A 23112-nucleotide genomic window follows, 5' to 3' on the forward strand; every position below is an offset into this window, starting at 1 on the left:
CATAAATTCAAAGGAAAAAATTCAAATATTCATAAACAGATTGAATGTTAAATACGTAGAATTATTTTTTATCGAAATTCCAGATGGACATTCTAGATATATTTTTTTTTTACAAAAACATACATAAAGAGAAATGCTCAGAAGAATATCTTATGAATTTATAATTCACAGTTGTGATGCATTATTTAAACTTCTTGTTTTCCATGTAACTTCCATTTTTCTTTTTAAATGGATTGCATTTTACATTGGATCAGAGATTAAAAAAGGCATGTCTTCTGTATAAATATTTCAATTTTATTCTTTTTACATCCATGGAATAATGTCTACTTTTTTTATTTTTTTCTGTCATGATAATATCCGCATGTTTGCAATATAACTAGTATTAATTAAATAATGTTCAAAACTATTAGACTATATTTGAAATGTAGTTTACATCTAGTGTAGAGACATTTGGTGAATAACGTTTTCAAAAATGTTAATATCCAATAGTAAAATATTTTTGGAAGAAAGAGAAAGAGCTAAATATATTCAATGGATATATCTAAATTGAATGAACTAATTCACAAAGCTCAAAATATTGCCAATCTATTAAATGGGAACATGTGTAGCAATTTTATTGTGATTAAATGTCTAAATAATCAGCTGAAATTTTATTTAGCATTTAGGTGAAGAGACACTTAATAGAGATAAAAATAGTCATAATATATTTAAATCAGGAATTTAATTTTTCAAAATAACACGAGTCTTTTGTCTTTGCAATTATATTTTATCTCATAATTTAAAACAAATAACATTTTCAAAAGAACTCTCACAAAAAATTCTGCTTTCTAAGAAATATTTGTGAGTATGCAAAAATATAATAATTTTTATGGAATTGATTTTTTAAAGAATGTTTTTATCAACATATTAAAATATAAAATTATTGCTTTATTAAAATTATGGTAATCAATATAAAATGTTCAAAAACTTGAACAATCATTGCAACTTTCAAATTATTAAACAATTATCGAATTAAGGTCGGAATCTCAAAATGTATGACATCGTGAAGCACAATTTTTTTATAAATTTAACTGGCAAATGTTGAAATATTTAAGTAGAAATTTCAGTGTACACTCTAAGTAAATACGATGTATATAATGTAATCTTTTATTCTAACAAATTTATATAATTTAATTAATTATTAAACACTCATTTTACTTAATTTATTTTAATTTTTATACAGAAGTATATGAACGAAGGCCTGCTTACAATATCCATGTAAAGTATTTATTGTACTTTTCTCATCAGAGTCAATGAAAAGACATGTTTCTTCTGATATATCGCGCCAAAAAGAGGATTAATTTAATTAACATTAAATCATATATATCTAATACAATGAAACAGCGAAGAATAATCACATATTGAATGTTCCGATCAACTTCGAGGCGCTCTGATAAAATTTGAATGACCAGTCAACTGCGATAGCATTGGCAGTAACTAAGGTTTAATCTTAAGGGTCATCACTGGCAACAGTACAACGAATTTGTGGCTAATACATCCCATCATCTTAAGGTAGTCGACTCCACACCATTTCTGTGCCCACCCGGTGACGAGAAAAAACCACCATGCCGAAAGATTCTCATCCTGATATCTAAGGTGCTCTCTTGGTGAGATACAGCGAGGAACAATATAACGTGCAGGAGCAAAACATAACAATAAAACAAGAATTAAAATGTGCAGGATGGTTAGAATAATGGAATCTGTAATAATATCATAATTTCAATGCCAATTCTCATGATAAAAAGGTTATTCACGCACAGATGTTTATTACAATTTGCAGTTAAAAATATACATTCCTCGATTCATGAGAATTTCAAAGCAACAATGATATTTACAAAATTTTGTTATCTTCTTATAACTTTTCCATCAGCAGTATTTCAATATTCCATAGATTTTGGAATATAAGTGACTCTCATCGCAAACTTCATAACTTACTTGCTACAGCAGTTAGGTTAAGATCAACTTTATCTGGAAAACCATCATTAATATCAGCTTTGTGTAGCTTGACGTTATTGTGCATGAAAAGAAAATCGTTTCCGACAACCTGTTCGAAATAGTTGTTATGTCTTATTTCCTTACAGCTCTCAACGGTCAACGAAATTCTTGAAATGTCAATATATTTGGAGCAATTTTATTCTTTTTTCACTTTCTCTTTTGTATTTGATCATTTCATAATTTCAGTACTTTAAGCCAATTAGCGACATGCTATTTTCCTTTATAAATTTAATAAAGAACTATATCAAACTTATTATTTAAAATAACAATCTATTTTGAAACTGTCTATTAAGTAAACGATTGCATAAAGATATATAAATTTCTAATATCTAAGAACTGCCGATCTGAAAAACTGCAATTCTCCTCTACTTACCGTCTATTATGAGAAATACCTAGTTTTTAAATCAGATAATTGTATATTCAATAACACTTTTATGCCAAACATCTATTCTTGCTAATTCTGCCATTGCAAGTCATATCTTCTTCACATTGATAAGGTAGGAAAATTTGAGAAGATGACAAAACAATTTAGTTCAAAACATTTAATTTACAACCAGGCTTTCCTGAGCTATCCATATCAAACTAATTATAAAGGAATATATCTCATTAAAATACTTCCGCCAAACTTCAGAACAGTGTTTAAAAATTCAGTCGAAACATTTTTCAGAAATCCATATGCATTTACGATTTTATAGTTTTCACTTTTAGAAGTAATTGAATAATCTCCACAATTATATTTATTAATGTTTAAATTATGCCCCCAAGGTATTATTAAAATTTCATGATGAATTTGGTGATAATAATGACGATATTCAACAAATACCAACCAGATGGCGGCATTAAATTGCTTTCCATCGAAATCAAACTTCCCCTACGTACATCAATAATTCAAGAAACCTACAGATTGGAACAGAATACATGACTAATTTGACTTCAGAATAAAGTTTCTCCGTTAGATGGAATATTTGGAAATCATTACTTGAAGAGACATAGTATAGTTAATTGCGGACTTGTACAGGTGTCACTCGTATGGATTGTTTCATTGATCCACTGTTGGCATGATTATTCTACTGAAAATTGGTGTTTCTTGAGACTTTTAGCTTATATTTGAGAAATCGATTTGGTAATGATGTAAAATGAAATTTCTCTCAATAATACATGCATCTGACAATTCGGTTCAATGATTTATTCTGTATTTAGGCTTAGATTTCTGCGATATATTTGCTCATTACTATTTTCCTCACTATTTTAGTGAAAATGTGAATTAAATCTTTACTTTTTTATAGCAATTTAGGATTTTGGTAAATTGAATAATATTTGTTTTCTTGAGAGATTAGCAAATAACATCGCCAAATATATATATAAATATAATAAAATTGCTAGTAAATTAAAGACGTAGTTGTTGGTTAGTAGTAATAAAAAATTTAAATTGTAATGCTAAATACATGTTTAATTAATTATAATTCAAGCAAAACTTCTTTATTCAAAATGCGTAAGGAATTTTTAGTTCGAGAATATAATGTTTCAAGTTTTTTCACAATTTGTAGACATGTTGGTTTTAAGAATAGTGTAAGTACAAACTTTTCACAAAAAACAAGAGCTTTTAATAAAGTGATTTGCAAGTAGCATGGAAATAATTCTTTTGAATAATTCTTAAGGAATGAAATGAAGCAAATAAAATACTCCATAAATTTTTATCAAAATTCTGATGTAAAAATGCTAATACAATTTTAATATTTTCAATTTGAAAGAACTGTAAAACAGAAAAACCATTACGATTGACAAAACTAATTTATATATTCCTCGGTATCTCATTTGATATCGCATATATGGAAATACAAGGCGATATTAATTTTCTAACGATAACTTTATGAAAAGCCATGTTAATTAAATTTATAATAAATGTTCTTACTGTGTTAAATAGTTTCGAGCAGAAATTACTAATCAGACTATAAACAATATTTTTCACTAATGCAATTGGTCTTTGTTCCTCAGCACTTTATAATCCGATGTAAATGAAGTTGATAGGGTACTCCCAGACATTATGAAATGCCAACATTAGCTTTCCAGGTCAATATATTTAATCAGAAGGGACATTTTATGAGAAGTCTTTACATGATCAACATAAATCAATAATATTTCATTAAAGCAAAATATCACTTGACATTAGAAAATTAGCTTTAGCTAAATGGATAGAATTTGTTAACAGTATTGGCTTTGCAAGGAATAAGGGATATATTTTGTAATTAGAATATTTAATTATGAGAAGAGTATATGAGTTATTAGATGTCACAGAAAATTTATATTATTAAATTCAAATAATTATTACATTATGCAATAAAATTTTTTGAAAGAATTACTGACAAATTATAAATATTATATTGTTAAGTTTTGAATTCAATGATTAAACTGGAATAAGCTGCAACTAAATTAATATAACTTTTGAAACTCAAAGATACTATTTATTTGCATTGTACGCTAAGAATCCCTCTCCAAAAAATATGCATGCATTAAAAAATATTGTATTTGGCAATAATTTCTTGCTCTTTTTCTCCATAAAATAAAGGCTGTATTGTATTGAAAATTTATCCAGTCAACAATCCATGATTTTAGAATAGGTATTGCAAAAATTATTTCTGGAATAGATTGCACTTTTTTTAGTTTAATTTTATTAACGTCCCAATTTTTTTTAAGCTAGGCTATATTGGGACAGACGTCGTATTTTGAAATATGGTTAAATGACGAGAAGGATGCAGGGATTGGTACTTCAAGCTCCCGCGCCACATAAGCAAGAGGACGTTTGAGTCCATACGGAATCGGCGTGCACTTGATCCACTTACATGCCAGTTCTTCTTTGGAATCAGGTCTCGAACTTGAGGTCCTCTGATTCGAAAGCCGATACCTTACCACCAGGCCATAAAAATCGGAATTGATTTTTTATATTTTTTATACATTTTATTATTTTTTAAGCATAACCAAAATTGTGAAACAAATCTCCATCGCCAAGCCCTTTCATTTATTATTGGCTAGATAATATAGGCTACAATATATAGCATTCTAAATAAAGGTTTAAACAAATTGAAAAACATGTAAATTTCAATTTGTTTTCTTCAAAGAATATTATTCACTTAATTCTGTCTATTGAAATATAAATCAACTTGGATTAGAAGCAACTTTTCTTTAGATATTTATCTGCATTTAAAATTATTGACATTCTAAAAAAAAAGTCTTTTTTCCTTATACCTTGCTTAATTCAAAAATTAGTTAAGCTCAATTTACTATCTAAAAGGGATGATCTTAACGGGGCAAAAATTGTGCATCTAAATAAATTTATTAATGCATCTTTGATTAATTAATTACAGAACCCTGAAAGGCTTCGATAAGCTAACTACTCCTAAGTTTTTGAAGGTGAAAATAAATTAGCTTTGCTGCCCTGAAAAAAATAAGCCAGTACTGAAGAACCATTAACTTCTTTACTATAAAGGCAAAAAAATAATATAAATACACTTCTTGAAACAGATATTTTTATATCTTTCATTTTTTGTCTATATTAAGGTGAAAAATATTCTTAGTAACTAATGAAAAATATTAAAAGTTGTGAGTGGAAAAAATATTTTTTCGTTAAGCATATTTAAGCATATATTCGTTTTATTAAACTCAAAAGATGTATTTTGTTGCTGAATAATATGATCTTGAGTCTATAATTAGGCATGAATCTAGGTTTTTCATGTAGAGCCCTGTTTGATTTTTTTATTATTAAGTCGGAATAAGGTGATTAACAGAATATAAAAAAAATAAATAAAAATAATAGAAATTAAGAATAAAGAAGTTTTCTCTGCATCTCTCCCTCTTTGATAAAAATACTCAAGCACTATGATATGTAAATTAAAAATTATTTTTTGAAAGGAAAAGAAAATGCCTTTGCAAAACGATATCGAAAGTAAAGTGCTCATCCTTTCATAGAGAATAATTCCGGGGCATTAAAAATTTATTTGGGTTATATCATTATAAACTGATGATGTAAATACTAAAACATCAAAAGTTCGTTGATTTTTTAACATTTTATTTATGAAATAAGGGGTGGTAAATATACTTATCTTATATGGTTCTGGGGATACTGAAAGTGGTAAGCATACTTACCACGGAGTTGTTAGATATAAAAGTATCATATAATGTTCCCTGTTAAATGTCACTTACTTTTAGGTGATTTAAAACAAATTCATATAGTTTTTTAGTAAGAAATCGTAGATTTGTATGGTATTCAAATTCAGTAATGTCTTACATTAAAGACTGAAGTTCATTTTGCATTTGTTAGGCTGGTTGGGCGGATTGCTACTTTGCATAAAAAGAAAACTCTTCCATTCTGATGCAACTCCATTAATAACATTAGCCATTATTCATTGCTCCATTAATAACATTATTTTACGTAAGAAATAAACTAAAATGCTGCAAATTGTAATATTCAAATAATCCAAACATCAAAACTAAAATCAAAATATGCATAAAATAATTAACAGGGGTATTTCGAATTCTAAGAAAAGCCAACAATCAACAGTTTTTCTCATTTTTAAAAATGAACGTTGAATTTAAACTAAATAAATTCAATAAGAAATAATGATAATAAAATATAAGTATATCGCAGATATAAAGAGCACAACACAAGGATGTTTCATTTGTGAAAACTTTTACAGGAGTAAAAATTTAATGACAAATGCTGGAACTTAATGTCTCTACGAAAACCCTTGCATCGTGATCGGGCAGTGGTAAGCATATTTTCCAATTTTGAATATAAATGATATTTAGTTACAGATTGAAAGTATTTCTAAACTTTTAAGGTATCTCCAATTTATCATTTTGCAATACTTTTTCATAAGCCCTCCTTAAAATTCTTCTGTAAGTGGAAAGAAGTATTCCAGTCCACTTTTTAAACTATTAGGCAGAGTAATTTATATATAAAAAGGGAAACCGTTAATAATCATAAAAGGCGAATAAGGCGAAACCGCACTCATTAAAATTATTATTTTCTTTGAAAATTCCTTTAAATATGAAAGCAAAAGTTAGCATTAGCACTATAAAAGAATGAATTCTTGTTTTCTTATAAAAATAAAAATAACTAACTAAAAATAAAACTAATTTCACACTGTCTAACAATATATAATATTATATCACTATATGAATATTATTGCATAACATTGTTTGTGAATACATTTCATTTGGAAGAAGGATTTTGGAAGGAAAAAGCATTTGGATTTTGGAAGAAGCACGATAAATAAGTATAATATTCAAATCCTCAATTGCTTAAAAAAGTTTTCAGCATTATGATACAAATATATATAAACGTTTATATCACATTTATTATTAATAATAGATTAATTTTAAAGGTTACAAAATATATGTGGAGTGATATTCCTTTGATAAATAAAGCAGGTGGTGGGACTTTTGATAGGATTTTTCTATTGTCGTCCTGATTTTATTTGTTCATTTTAATTTCAGCCAGTCGAGCCTTATCATAGAACTAAGCCGTATAAAAATTGATTATTGTGACTGCATATTATGCTCTTTAACTATTAAAATTTTTGAATAAGAAAACAACGATCAACAAAGAATCTTCAGACTGTTGATAAAAGGCTAGAAATCTTTTCCATCATTTCTTTTAAAATATTTAAATTTCCAGGGTATTGTAATATTATGTTAAAATTACTATTCCCCCTCTAATTTCTTTGTGGTGCTGGATTGAGCCTATTTCATCATATACACATGATATTCAGGAAATCACCCATGTCTGTATGTAATTTGCACCATCATCGGGTGAAATATTCTTTCCAAAATTGATGGTTCCGATATGAATTCATATGTTATGCATCCTTTGCTCGATATGATCCATTTTTCCGTTCAACTGCATAGTCATTTCTCTACTAATTTCCGTTTTTAACATTTGGAATGACTTTGGTACAACAATATCTATTTGGTGTTTCAGTGCAGCCTTTTTTGAATATTCATCTACGCTCTTGTTTCCGCATATTCCGAAGTGAATCTTAATCCAGTTAAATCTAATGCATTTGTCTTTTAAACCTTTCTCAAATTTTTGTCGTCCTGATGTTAAGAAAGTTATCCTATTTTTAGAATCTTTTAAAAGTTGTTTGTGTTAAATCCACGAGTAGGTAGTTTTTCAATTCAAATATAAATGCAGAAAGCAAGAAAAAGAAACCTCGAAAATACATTAAGGATTTATAAAACTTCAGATGGTAATTTAGCTTAAGGAAGAATTTATCTTTTTTTTTAAGCTCGCTTGTGCTCTGAAGCGTGGGAAGGAAAAAAAAATATCGTCGCAACTCAGAAATTAAAGTTGGTAAAATTAGTTCAAGTAAGTAGAAAATAATTATTTTCAGACAAAGAATAAGTTACATATATATATATTACATATATATTAAGTTACATATATATATTACGTATATATATATATCGATTCGCTTTGTTTACTTTCTACCTCTTCAGAAATTGGAATAATTTTTATTTGTTTCATAGCACTCTAAAAGTTTACTATAGAGGTAGATAGTTTATCTATTGTACCCCTAATTTCTATCATAAATGTTTTAAGTTTGGTATTTTTTATATATGTCTCGAAAATAAAGAAGCATTCATTATATGTGTATGCATTTAGTTTTCATTGAATGCATTTTGCAAATATGTTTGATCTGTAATTTATACAGCATGTGAAGAAAATGTCCGTATTCAGAGGTAAGTTTCAGCAAAAATAATAGTAGACGTAAAGTCCAGGTACAATTATTTATTTTTATATAATAGAATATCAAATATTTGAAGTAATATGTATTTAAAACTAAAAAAAAATTGTAAAACTTTAAAGAAATACATTTATTTAGCTGTCTAAATTCTTATCAGTTTCCTTGTTTCGGCATGATCGAATTCAAGTATAAGTAACAAAAAAAAACACGTCTTTTGAAACATGAACATTTCTCAAAAAATGTATACTTTTTGTCCAAAATTTTATAATATACAAACATTACAAAATATTTTTGAACTAGAAAAATTCCGGTTTTATGAACTCTAAATTATTACTTAGAATTCATGTATTAGAAATTCAAACAAATAATTGCTTGCGTTTATTTCATTTTGCACATTCAGTCATTTAAATTATTCGATAAATTGTGTATATCTTACACTTAATCAAAATTTCACAAATTTATAGTTCCTAACAGAGCGGTGAAGTTAAACTTTATATTATAATGATTGACTTAATTCTAGAAAGTAAATTTCTGCCTCAAAACATAAATGAATTACATTTTTAACATCCTATCCTATTTATTTCGTCCTATTATAGTTTATCCTATTTTATATTACAGAGGTCCTATTTATTTCCATTAATATAAAAATGTTTGATGAATTTTAATTAAAACATTTAATATCAATATTACTAGTTTTTTCTCAGAAAAGATCGCAACAATTGTCTAGAACCCACTCCTAATCCTAGGAGTTTAGTATATGTGTATATGCTGGCATGACATTACCGTTACGCTAATATCAATAATTCAGATTACTCACTGACAAGGAGTGGTTGCCGAGAGAGAGAGAAGTCACACCGAAGTTGATGTTAGATGGAAGACTTAGGAGCCCTTATGAGGAGAAACATATTGTAGTTAACTGAGGGCTTCTGCATCTTCCTAAATTATAGGTTGTTTCATTGATCCACCGCAGAAATCATTACCTTACCCAAACTGCCAAGAACTGATATCTCGCAGTAGCATCGACACATATTCTCGAATCCGAGTGCCCTTGGAGTAAAATGAGATCTGTGTGCATGATACATGCTACTGATTATTTGTCTCTGATGTTGATCTAAGTAATAGAGACGTTGACTGGTAAGGAATCTATTTTGGCAATTCGGTACTGAATGTTCTGGTATGATATGATCAAATATTTAAACATATGTCAATTCGGATAATTTTAAAGCTTCGCAACATCTTTTATTCCTTAATGACTGCCGAACTTATTTCGTGTTGGTCTATGAACACCTAATTGCTACTCTCAAGAAAAGTTTGATTAAACACACTAGTTTGTTAAAAGATTCGCTAAGAGACATATGCAAATTCTTACATTTCAGAATAAATGCATTGTTTAAAGAAACAAAATCACAAATAATGTCTCTAGAACCAGACATTTGCTTTTAAAGATGTGGAGAAAAAAACAATATCCATTTAGAGGAAATTTATAACATACGAATTCGTTCGAAGTAAAGGTATCACTTTGTCTAATTTTTTTTCCTAACTCTTTCTTTATATATATATTTGAAACATTTTTGGGTAAATAACTGATTTTACATTGCTTTTCTTTTTAAAAAGTATTCATATATTCACTTTCTTCTCCATATAATTTGCATAGTTATATATTTTTTTAAGTTCTATATAATGATATAATTTGCATAGTTGAAATGTTTTCTTAAGTTCTATACGATTTCCTTAAAACATAAATTACCCTTCATTCACCAAAACCGGAAAGCAGCCATATCATTATAAAAACGTAGATATTGAAAATGTAATCTAATGAAATAATTCTATTAAAAGACAATGGTGATTTTTCTAAATGTAAAAGTATGCGAATATCCCATTATATTTCAAATAAGATTTCTAAATTATGTTGACAATTGTCTGGCTGAAGTTATATAATAAAAGAATTTTTGAAAGTCCTGGAAAGTAAATTAAATAAGGCATAAGATGTAGAAGCGTATAACGAATATTATAACGTTTAATAATAAAGTATTTGATTGCAGTTGGGAAACAATAAAAAAAACTGGCTACAAAATAGATATTCCTGGAAAGTTCGGGAATTTTAGACATTCAGCCAATAGAAATCGAGATACGCCTAATTGGTCCAGAGCCTTCTCGGCCCGCCTTTCCTGAAACTATATAAGGCCGGCAGTCTCAAGTTGGAGTAAGTCAGAATCGTACACAAATATGAAGTCGAAAATGGAACAACAGGCGTTATTTGGATGTCAAGCAATTGGAAAACTGAGTTGTTTGCAGAGTCCTGGTATGTATTTTGGAAGCAGCATCAAGTTGTGTGTGAAGTAGCCAGGCGTGTGGTAGTAAAGCGGCAAGTATATACAGCAAAAGCGAGGAGACAGTGGATGATTTCAGCCCTCTCCTGCTGAAAATTGTCTGGTCGCTTAGTTTATATATATATATATATATATATATGTATATATATATATATATATATATATATATATATAATGCATTTCAGTCATTGTGGAATAAATTCATTCTTTTTTATTAGATACAGATGTTTTTATTAAAAAATGAATTTTGCTATTCTTTTTTATTGCTGATATTTTTAAACGGAAATTAAATATCCATTATAAAGTAAATTTTTATATGGAGTCTAATAAAATATTTTTTTTCATAATATATTTGTAAATTTTAACATAAGTATTTCTCAGATTTCGATAAGTGCATTATTCTTAAGCGATAATGATAAAAAAATTTAAAGTGAATTATACGAAAAACAAAAGACATTCTCCTTCTAAATATTTTCGCTTAAAATTAATTAAGCAGTCCTCAAAATAATTTCCCAATATTTCATTTAATCTGTTTCCCAGAATAGTTTATAATCCTAAATTAATGAAGTTGCTAGGATATTAACAGATATTATAAATTTTTAACAAGTATTTTCCAGACGAATCTGCTAAATCAGAAGGGATTTCTCTTATTAGTAAGGCTTATATGAACTTTGAGAATTATTGATAATACTGGAGTGAAACAGAAAGCGACTAGACAACTCTAAAATTAGCTGTCATAAAATGTGCAAAATTCATAAACGAAGCAGGTTGCAAATTCTTGCATTGTTAGTGAGTCTATATGATTAAACAAATTGGTTTGTAAATTTCATAGTTTCCTGAATGTATTAGATTATTGAATTCCTCGTTATATGAATGCAGTTCATAAGGATCCTATTTTAAATAAATATAATAATATGCGTTTTCTTTCAGTTATATATATATATATATATATATATATATATATATATATATATATATATATATATATATATATATATATATATATATATATATATATATATATATATATATATATATATGTATGTATATGTATATTCGTAAAATAATTCAGAAATTCGGTATTAAAAACTGCAAGCATTATGAGTGACAAAAAAGAAAATGTTTTCAAATTGTGAAAAGTAGTTGACACTGCATTTTGTTTTATTTTTATACTTGCATAAAATACTTTTCATTGCTATTTACGAATTTAAATGGTATTTTGTAAAATTCTAAATTTTGGTAAAATGTTCTCACAAAAAACAATAATTAAAAATGCAATGTATATTTTTGGTTCAAATTAAGAATAGTAATTTATAAAAAAAACTTAATAAATAATATGTTTATTTAAAATTAATTTATAGTTTCTTTTAATGCTTTTTAGTATGAAAAAATCCGCAATTCCTTGGTACGCATTAATCGAACTCCAGCATTTAAATCTTGGCAAGGAATGCAATCTGTTTGTAAATTCAGGAACTAGATAATATAGTTAGACAGAGACTGAACTGGTAAAAGCAGGTCGGAAACATTGTCTTATCATCTCGCACATTGTAGTACTTTCACTTTTTGAAGGTGGCAGCACGTTTAAAAAAAATGAGAGTCAAAATAAAAGAATAGAACGAAGTTGCTCTCAATTTAGATGTCTGATCATTTTACTTTTTAAAAGTTTTATTCGGAGAAAGAGAAACAATTGGTTTCTGCAAATCTCAACAAATATATGTCTTAAGTTAATTGCGGGATTTCCAACAGATTTTCAACAAATCGTCTTACAGACTTCAATGCGGCAGCTCTTGTTTGATGTCACATTTTTAGCCAAAAGAGAAATCTCGTTTTTTTCTCCTTTTTTTCCGAAGACTTTGAATGCAGCTTATATATATTTGCTTTAGAAACACTTTATTAATATGTTTTAGGCAAAAATTTAAAAATATATATTAATGTCATGGCATGTTAAAAGAATCAAGAATATAGATTCATACTTCAACCTTTTTTATGTTTATGGTTTAAGAGAAAAATGAAAACATTATTCTCATCCATCACAAATCTTATTGAAAATGCTTGAATTATTTATTTTTATTTATTTAATAATAAACTTTTTTTAAAACTTCAAATTAATTGTAATGATTGTAATTGCAATGTAATTGTAATAATGATGATTTTTAGATGAAAATTTGTTAGTTATCAATACATAGATATATTTATTTAGTGTTCAGCCTTCAAACATGTGAAAACATATCCTTATTTCCATATCATTTTCTATTACTTAATTTCAAACAAATATTTTGCTACTGCATGATTCAAAGTCCTCTATGTTCATATATTATAACATTTACCGACACTCCAATATTATACTTGTATTCGTTTCTTTCTTTGCATATATCTTTTTCGAAAGTTCACAGCTCACAATTTGCATCGTTCAGGATTAATCATTTGACCGATTTGTTGAGGAGGCTTGAATTTCTCCACGACTATATAATCCTAAAGACAAAATATCATCCTAAAGATATTAGACAGTCATTGAAATCTATTCTTACTAATGAGTTGTCAGGTGATTTGAGGTATTCACAAGCATGGTGCAAATCAGAAATGACAAAATAATGGAATCTTTTCTCATTTGCGCAAATTTTCACGTTGCTCGATGTTGATACTTACAGTCCTTAGTTTACTTTAAATAATTAAATGGATAAAATATGCAAGGAATTTCATTTCTTGTTTTGTTCAGAAAGTTAAACCGTCTGTTTATACTATCAATTATTAGCATTCATTAGCTATAAATAATATCTTGTCGTCGTCTTGTAATTGTACATACATAATAGTATGCCTTAGCAATATAAGGCAAATAACATTAAGCAAGATTTTCTGAATTGCTAATTCAATTCTCTTCATAAAAAAATATTGATAGAAAATTTGCATATATGTCACACAATTTTTAATTAATGATTTTTTAGTTTCTCAGTTCTTTTTTTGTGAGGACAAATAAATCTAAAGATATAATATTACATAAATTAAATGAAGTCTCGATAAAAAAAAATAAGAATCTTGCTTATAGTTAATAATGACCACATTGTTCTTCCATATTTAATAAAAATTTCATTTTTTAATTAATTAAGAATTAGAATTTATTTAATTGTAATTAATTAAATAACTGATAAAAATATTTTTGCTTATTGCTAATAATGGCCATACAGTAGTATTTATATATTTACTGAAAGATTAATTTTCCTTAATATTTCTTTTTACATTACATACTTTAAAGGATTTATATGTGTTATAATATTGTCAGATACTTTAGTGTGGAACCCAATGACACACACAAGAAGTAGAGCTAAACCAATTTATTAACTCAACTCAGAACTGAGAACACAGTGACTGACAAATCTTCTGCTTTTATACTAGCAGGGAAAGTTCCAGAATACTTTTCTAAAGACAGTAAGAAAAGTCCAGAACACTTGTCTGGCAAACTAAAGAAATGTCCAGAATCTTCTGGAACATGAAATAAAGGGAAAAATAAAATCAAGGAATTAAATATTTACACAAACTGTGAATCGCATTATCTCTAGAGGGACTCGAACGCACAATCTATTGAATATGAGAGCAGTACTATGACCATTCGGAGATGGAAAGTCGACTGCCTGTTTTCAATGCAGCAATATATTTTTCTTAATCAAGTATAATTAAGAAAAAGTTCCTATATGCTATGTACTTTATAAAATGCAGAAATTGTTCCGCAATAAAGGATTCTATTTTTAAAATGTTTCAACCTTCATTTAAAATTGTTATTTAAAAGATATATTAATATATTATGTAAAACATGTATTATTTAAAATATATCTTATACTATATTAATAATATGTAAAATATATTATTTAGTACAACATTTTTTTTATTTATAGCTCTCTACGAAATTATAAGTTAAATTAGTGATATTTGCACTTCTGCATCCTACATTTTAAGTATTCAAACGCTTATAATTTAAGCATTCAACTTCTGATAATGCTGTCATGATTTTAATAAAATACTTCCATGATAAATTGCTATCTAATTTCTTGAATAAAATATTAGCTGGCCTCTCATCCTCTTCATTATTAATTAAAAATTCTTTCTGTGAATAGATGCTATAAAGATATAATTGTGTTTTGATGAAAACAGAGAATTTCGTGATTGTTAAAATGAAAATCTTCTTAATAACTCCTGTATACTTTTGAGGGAATAAATTTTTCATTTTAATGGATTTTAAGTAGCTAATTATCTTCAGAATAAGATTGTACTTATTTTATTAGAATAAGTGTACAATGAGGCTTAAAGTTATGCAACAAGAAAAATGATTTTTATGCTTAATAGAAAATACTGGTTCAAAAGTCAATTATGTGGAATTAACTCAGAAATTGCGATAATTAAGTTGTTATGTATATATATGTATCAAACTGGAAAGAAAATGTGAATATATTAAATAATTCAATATTATGTTAATTATAATTAGTTAATTAACCAAGTTTTATAGGTGATAAAATGCGAAACTAAATAAGAATTTATGATTAATTTTCAAAAATAATCAGTAAAACTATGCAATAAAAATAATTTATTTAAGTCAAATTAATAAATCAAATTAAACTTTAATAAGATTTGTAGAAATTTTTTTTATTGCCTTCTTTATAAAAGAAAGAAAAGAAAATATTTATTAAAAGTGCAGTCTGAAAAAAATAAAAAATTGCTATAATAATGGTAAGATTTAAAAAAAAATCTTTCAAAAATTATGAGGGAAGAAATATAAAAGCTCATTATGCGTAAAAAAAAAAAAAAAAATGAAAATTGAATGTAAAGCATGAAAGGAGATCTCTTATCTAATATCTACTACCGAATTTTCATTAATATTTCTAGGATTATTATAGCTACCTTGAGTATCTGAAGAGAGATAACTTTCAAACATATAAGTTTATGTAAGATTATACATTTAAATGAATAGGTGGTTAATTGTTTGATTATATTTTATGAAATAAGAATATTTCACATTAAATAAAAACGTAAATAATATTATCAATCAGCTATTTTATAATTAAATATTATTTAAAAATATATAGTAATATTGAAATATATAAAAAAAAACTAATCAAAAAAGGATTCCCAATTACTTCCAATGTATTCTATAAAACAGAAAAAAGTACGATGCAAGGCTATAAATTCGCTTCAATAACATTTTTATAAATTTTATTGTAGGAACAAAAACGTAGGAATTATTGAAGTAGTTGATATAAAGAAATTTTTCAGATTATAAACTGATTAATACTAATTTTTAATTGTAGATGAATTTAAGAAACGACTAATAGCATTTCATAATTAAGAGAAAAAATGACGCTAAAATTCAAACAATATGATATTTGAGAGTGGTATTTTGAGGTCCTTTTTTCTATATAGAATTCCACTAATAATATGCAAGCATTGTCAGATAGCGAAAGCACCATTTAAAGTTTCTGTAGAACTTTGTCCTAAAAGTTCAATATCGAATAACAAAACTGTTATTAAATTGCTACTTGGAAAAGTAATGTCATCAGTATGCCTTTGAAATAATATTTTATACATATATCACTGAACCAAAGCAGGCTAGGGAAGTTAATGGAATAAAAGTTAAGCGTTGTGTTTTATTCTTCCAAATAAAAAGATTTTATTATTTACGTTATTTACTTTAATGCCACGAATTCTATTTTTAAAATGTCTTATACCTCGAAAAGTTTTCGAATTCAGTTACATCTGGACGCACTAAGCATAGAACTTTCGCTGATATATTAGTGAACAATTTAAAATTGCTTTAAGTCTTTCCTTAAGGCATTAAAATTACCCTATGGATACTGATTAAATTAAAGAAACTCCCATAAGACGGTCTGTTTTCACTAAATATTTTTTTAATACTTCAATGATCATTCTTAGTTTGCTAAATATAAATATTAGGACCGAAAGCTGTATAAAAATTTAATTTTTGTAAATTTCAACAATATATTCACTGACTCATCCAATATATTACTACGGCATGAAAATGCTTTATTTCATTTATATTACTTTTCTATTCATGAATATGTTCTTATCTCTAATGGAGTAGGAAGCAGCTATTGGCAAATGATTTGAACAGATGGCTTGTGTATATCCTTTTCTGATTAGAAATAAAAACAAACTAGATAAAATTACAAATATAGATTACATAGTTATTATAAGTTATTTATAATAGAAAATCTATCTATATGGAGCATAAAACAATCATGCGCTATGAATTTTTATGAACGACTTAACGAACAAAGTAAAAAGAAATAACTGAGTATAAATATGCATGAATAGAATTAGATCCGAACACTCCTCAAAAATATTCCTGGTATTTCTTTCTTATTTGGATTGCAATTTTATTTCATCATTCTTATAAAATTATATTTAATTTCTGTACTGTTGTTTGAATTGTAATTTATAAAATGTTAAAGAGCCTGTTATTGAAATCTGTTACTACAATTTAAATGCCATTCTACGGATTAATACTTTATAAGTGTTTTCATGCAAAAGAGATAGATTAAAATAAATAGAAATGAATGGAATGCAGTTCGAGATATTTGCTAAAAGTGTTTTACAATATTACTTTTCCTTTCAATTGTAATTTTGTTTTATTAAAAACATTTCATTTCTCTTAAAAATATAATATAAAATAATTTATATCATGTTTTTAGGTACTTATTTAAATGCTTATGTTAAAATAGCGTATTTAAATATTTATCATATTTAAAAAAAAATCATTTGATATGGTATGTTTTTTTTTTTCTGTATCTCATAACGTTTCAACTGCCATTGCCAGTAATTTCAGCTGAATTACATACATTTTGACAGTTTATATCATTGATGAAATTTAATTTTCTTGAAAAGAAAAATGCTTTCTCAAATCCAATATATATATATATATATATATATATATATATATATATATATATATATATATATATATATAACCAATCTTAAGTAAGAAAAAGTTTGAAAACGAAACTAAAATGAAAACGAAACAAAAACAGTTTCGAAATTGAAACTAAAATTTATAACCTATTTAAACTAAAACCAAAAAAAAAAAGAACTTCATAGTATTTAGAGAGCGCAATTGCAGCTACTTCTAAAACACAGATGAATTAATACAAAAGTATTAGAATCAAGTTAATAGGAAAAACAAAAATCAAAAAAATTAAACCAAAAAAATTATAAAAAATATAAAAAAAGAATCCGGCCTGAAGACTTTTTCAAGGGTCACCCTTAGGCAGGGATTCAAAGAAAGGGATTTTTTCTGTGAGGAAAAACAGACATTGTCTAAAAATGATTCCTCGTTGACCCTTGAAAAAGTCTTCAGGCCGGATTCTTTTTTTATATATTTTTTTAATTTTTTTGGTTTAATTTTTTTGATTTTTGTTTTTCCTATTAACTTGATTCTAATACTTTTGTATATATATATATATATATATATATATATATATATATATATATATATATATATATATATATATATATATATATACCTGCCCATTTATTTCCTTATATTTCATTTTTCTCAAACAGAAGGACATGATGTTCATGATATCAAACGCTTTTTAAAAAGCAAATTCATGCAACTGTGATAAAGAAAAATGGTGTTCACTCTACTCCAGCATCTTATTCAGCAGTTAATCTTATTTAAACATCACCAGTTATGTCCAAAATATGGCCAAACGTATCTTCAAAACGGAACATTAACTTAAGTTCATTATACTTAGATATATAATAAGTGTAATGTGTTGGCCAATTTAATATTGGAATCCATTGCGTATTTTGCTAGTGAAAAACGAAATATTACACCATGGGGTGTAATAAAATTAGCAAGAGTAATTCGTTATTTAATGGCGTCGCCTAAATTGATTACATTCTACTATTCGAATGAAACTACAAAAAAAAATGGCAAGAACATTCAGATCTGTTCTTTGTGAAACATGTATGATATGTATAGAAATAGAGTAATTTTAAAATTAGATTCATATAGTTAAAATCCTTTAAATTAAATTCTTTATACTGTGTATTATACTCTAAAGGATTTTATTTATTATATTTCAATAATAATATTTCTGCTGTTTTTGAAAATTTACTTAACCCTTTGTATTTGACAAGTGATTATCGATAACTACTTACCTTGTTGCCAGAAGGAAAGCGACACACTCACTAAATGTAAAAGGTAAAATATTGATTTTTTTTGTCTTCCGGTATGTTTGATATGCTCTCTCCAAATATAGAAATAGTTTTTAAATCTGGACTTTTTTTAGATGATGAAAAAATAATGTTATATACATTCTAATTCACTTGTTGATATGCAAAGATTTTGATCGTGGACCGATGAAAAACCGATCGGTCTACAGATATGTAAGCGAAGGAAAACTATTAAATTATTAATTTCAAATAGGAAGTTAGGAACCATGCATATTAGTATAAATTATATCTATATCTTATCTACCTATCTATCAATCTCTCTCTCTTTATATATATATATATATATATATATATATATATATATATATATATATATATATACGAGGGCAATTCAGAAACTAACCTCCGGTTGATTGAAAAAAATACACCAAGTTAAGTAAAAATATTTTAATATATACATCTTACAACTACATCTTTGCACTATTTTTCGACATAGTCTCCATAACGATTGAGGCACTTATCGTATCTCTTCACAAGCTTTGAAATTCCTTCTGCATAAAAATCACCCGCTTGTGCCTTGAGCCAGCCTGTGACCGCATCTTTGAGCTCTTCGTCGTCATCAAACCGCTGGGACCCGAGCCATTTCTTCATACGCATGAAGAGGTGATAATCGCTTGGCGCCAGATCTGGGCTGTAAGGTGGATGGGTGAAAACGTCCCACTTGAAGGACTCAAGAAGGGCTGTTGTTCTGCGAGCAGAGTGAGGACGGGCGTTATCGTGCAAAAAAACGATACCGGAAGTCAGCATACCACGGCGTTTGTTCTGTATAGCCCGTCGTAATGTTTTTAGTGTTTCACAGTACACGTCTTGATTAATGGTCGTCCCACGTTCCATGAATTCAACCAACAACACCCCTTTGGCATCCCAAAACACCGTTGCCATCAGTTTTCTGGCAGAAAAATCTTGCCGGGCTTTTTTTGGTTTGGTAGGCGAATCTGAATGTGCCCACATCTTTGATTGTTCTTTTGTCTCAGGGTTCACGTACTTAATCCAGGTTTCGTCACCGGTCACGATTCTGTTTAACAATGGTTCTCCTTCGTCCTCATAACGTGACAGAAAGTCTAATGCAGAGGCCATTCTTTGACTTTTGTGGTGGTCGGTAAGAATTTTGGGCACCCATCGTGCACAGAACTTACGGTAACCCAATCTTGCTGTCACTATCTCGTACAAAAGAGTCTTAGAAATCTGTGGAAAATCAGTAGACAACTCCGCCATTGTGAAACGTCGATTTTCACGAACTTTTGCATCAACTGTCTGAACGAGTTCGTCAGTCACCAAGGATGGTCTACCACTCCTCTCTTCATCATGAACGTTTTCTCGTCCACTTTTAAATAAACGTACCCATTCACGGACAACTCCTTCACTCACAACTTTTGGTCCGTACACGGCACAAAGCTCACGATGAATAGCTGCTGCAGAGTATCCTTTGGCTGTAAAAAACCTTATAACAGCACGCACTTCACATTTGGCGGGATTTTCTATTGCAGCACACATTTCAAACTGCCACAAAAACTAAACTAGCGCAGGTACGATGTTCACTCGACTACGGCTTGATGCCGACTGACCTGCTGAGCGTGTGAATGCACAGATGGCGCGCTACTCCCCCCACTACCCGCACTGTGACCAATCGGAGGTTAGTTTCTGAATTGCCCTCGTATATATATATATATATATATATATATATATATATATATATATATATATATTGCGTGTGCTGGTACGAGTTCATGTGTTTGTGTGTATAAATAAATCAAAGAAAGATATTGAGAAATATTCTCCCCACTGGTGGTTACGTCAAAATTAACGATGAGGAGTTTCCGGCATTTTGGCTGATTCTCGCCACCTTTGTGGGTACAGAAAAAAGGGGGTGTTGGTTACCTCTTATCGATGGGATGTATTTCTCGAGGGAAGGGTTGTACCATGTCCAGTGTTGGCCCTCAAGTACAGGTCTTGCCTGTGTTGTTGTCGCGGTGGTTCAGTCTTTCAATTTTATCCGTGTGCCTTCGGGCGTGGCAGAATCGTCATTTTGTGATTTATAAATATTTTGCTGCATTTATTTATTCTGATTAAGTGCGTATGGGAGAAGGTGCAAAATACCAAGTACCGAAATACCCCCCAAAAAATGTAACAAAAAGAAGTGATATTTAAATTCAAATGAATAATTTTAATCAATTATTCTAGATATTTAGCTATAGAATAAATTATTATTTTAGTTTCCTTGCCGTAATATATAGTATTTTATGTTTTATTACTGAGTCTAGACATAATTGGTATTTACTTTTTTATTCACGGTTCATATTTTATGGCATGAATATCTTAAACCTTATTGCCAGGCTATCCGCTGAACACTCTATACACTTTCAGTGGGTCCCCTCGCATGTTAGTTTAAATGGTAATGAGATAGCGGATAACTTAGCTAAGACTGCCTCATATGACATTTTTCATGGTGAGGCAACACTAACTTATTTTGAAATCTCTTCTATCAAAAAGATTGAGTCAAGTGCACTTTGGAGAGCCCCACCTGCTCACCCTTCGTACTTTGGTAAGAGTCCCGGTTGGTGTCACCGTCTGAATATCTCTAGCAAATAGCAAACGACTCTCTCTCGCTTTTTGAGTGGACACATCAAATCCCTCCTCACCTTCCAACACTTACAGAGGATCTTTGCTGAATGTCCTTGATGCAAGGCAGATCAAGCCTCCCCCAATCATATTCTTAAATGTTTAATTTTTATGATTTTTGAGATTTTAAGGTTTCCGCTTTTCTGTTTTTGGACTTTTTTAGAGATTTTTGGCTTCATGGAAGGGGTACAGCTGCGCTCTACCACCTAGGATCAGAAACAACAACTTTTTTATAGGATATTTATTATTTTGGAAATAGTTTATATTACAAAACTTTTTAAGTAAAATCTTTCAGTATGTTAAATGTTCCAAATATTCCATATGCGATTTCATGGAGAGAGGAATTCTTTGCTATTATTTGTTAATTTAATGTTTGAACTCTTTTGAAACGTTTGTAGGTGTAATTTAAGCTGTTCAATAGTTTTGATTTAGATAACAGTTGCACCATTTTTCATTCCAAAACCTGAAAAATAAAATTATTACAGTATGATTCAGTCAGATTAGCAGCTGTTTTATAAAGAAAATTTTATAAATATAATAAGGAAACTCTTTTCATATAAAATTTTTAATATTTATGTTTAAAGTCATAGAATTTTTATAAATCAATTTCTTCTCTATATACTATTATAATAAGAATAAAATTTATTTAATGCAACTAAATTTGTATATTATAATTTGTTACTAAATTTTTATACTAAATTGTAATTGTACAAATTTGTATTTGTATTCTAAGTGTGTACTATTCTAATAAAAATGATCAATTTATTGTTTTATTCCTTTCAGTGATTTAATTATGGTGTAACTGAATAAGACAAAATATCACTTCAAACTTTGCTAAAATTAATTAGTTTTTGGTTAAAGTCCTGTTAATACTTAAATTCCCGGAACAAACGAAAACAGCATCTTTCTTTTCTCACAAAACAAATACAAAACGTATCTAACATTAGTTAATCTAACCTTTATTAAACATTTATGGCATTTCGTAGCTGTAATGAACACTTCTGGCTTCTGAGTAATCATTTAGGTTTGATTTCGGTAGAAACCTTAACGAAGCTAGGAAGAATTTCTAGGAAATCTCATAAAATATTAAGCTACGTTTAGGGATATAAATAGTTGCTGCAGAAAAATCTCGTGAAATTTTCTCT

This window comes from Argiope bruennichi, chromosome 4 (genome assembly GCF_947563725.1).
Source record: "Argiope bruennichi chromosome 4, qqArgBrue1.1, whole genome shotgun sequence".
NCBI lineage: Eukaryota > Metazoa > Arthropoda > Arachnida > Araneae > Araneidae > Argiope > Argiope bruennichi.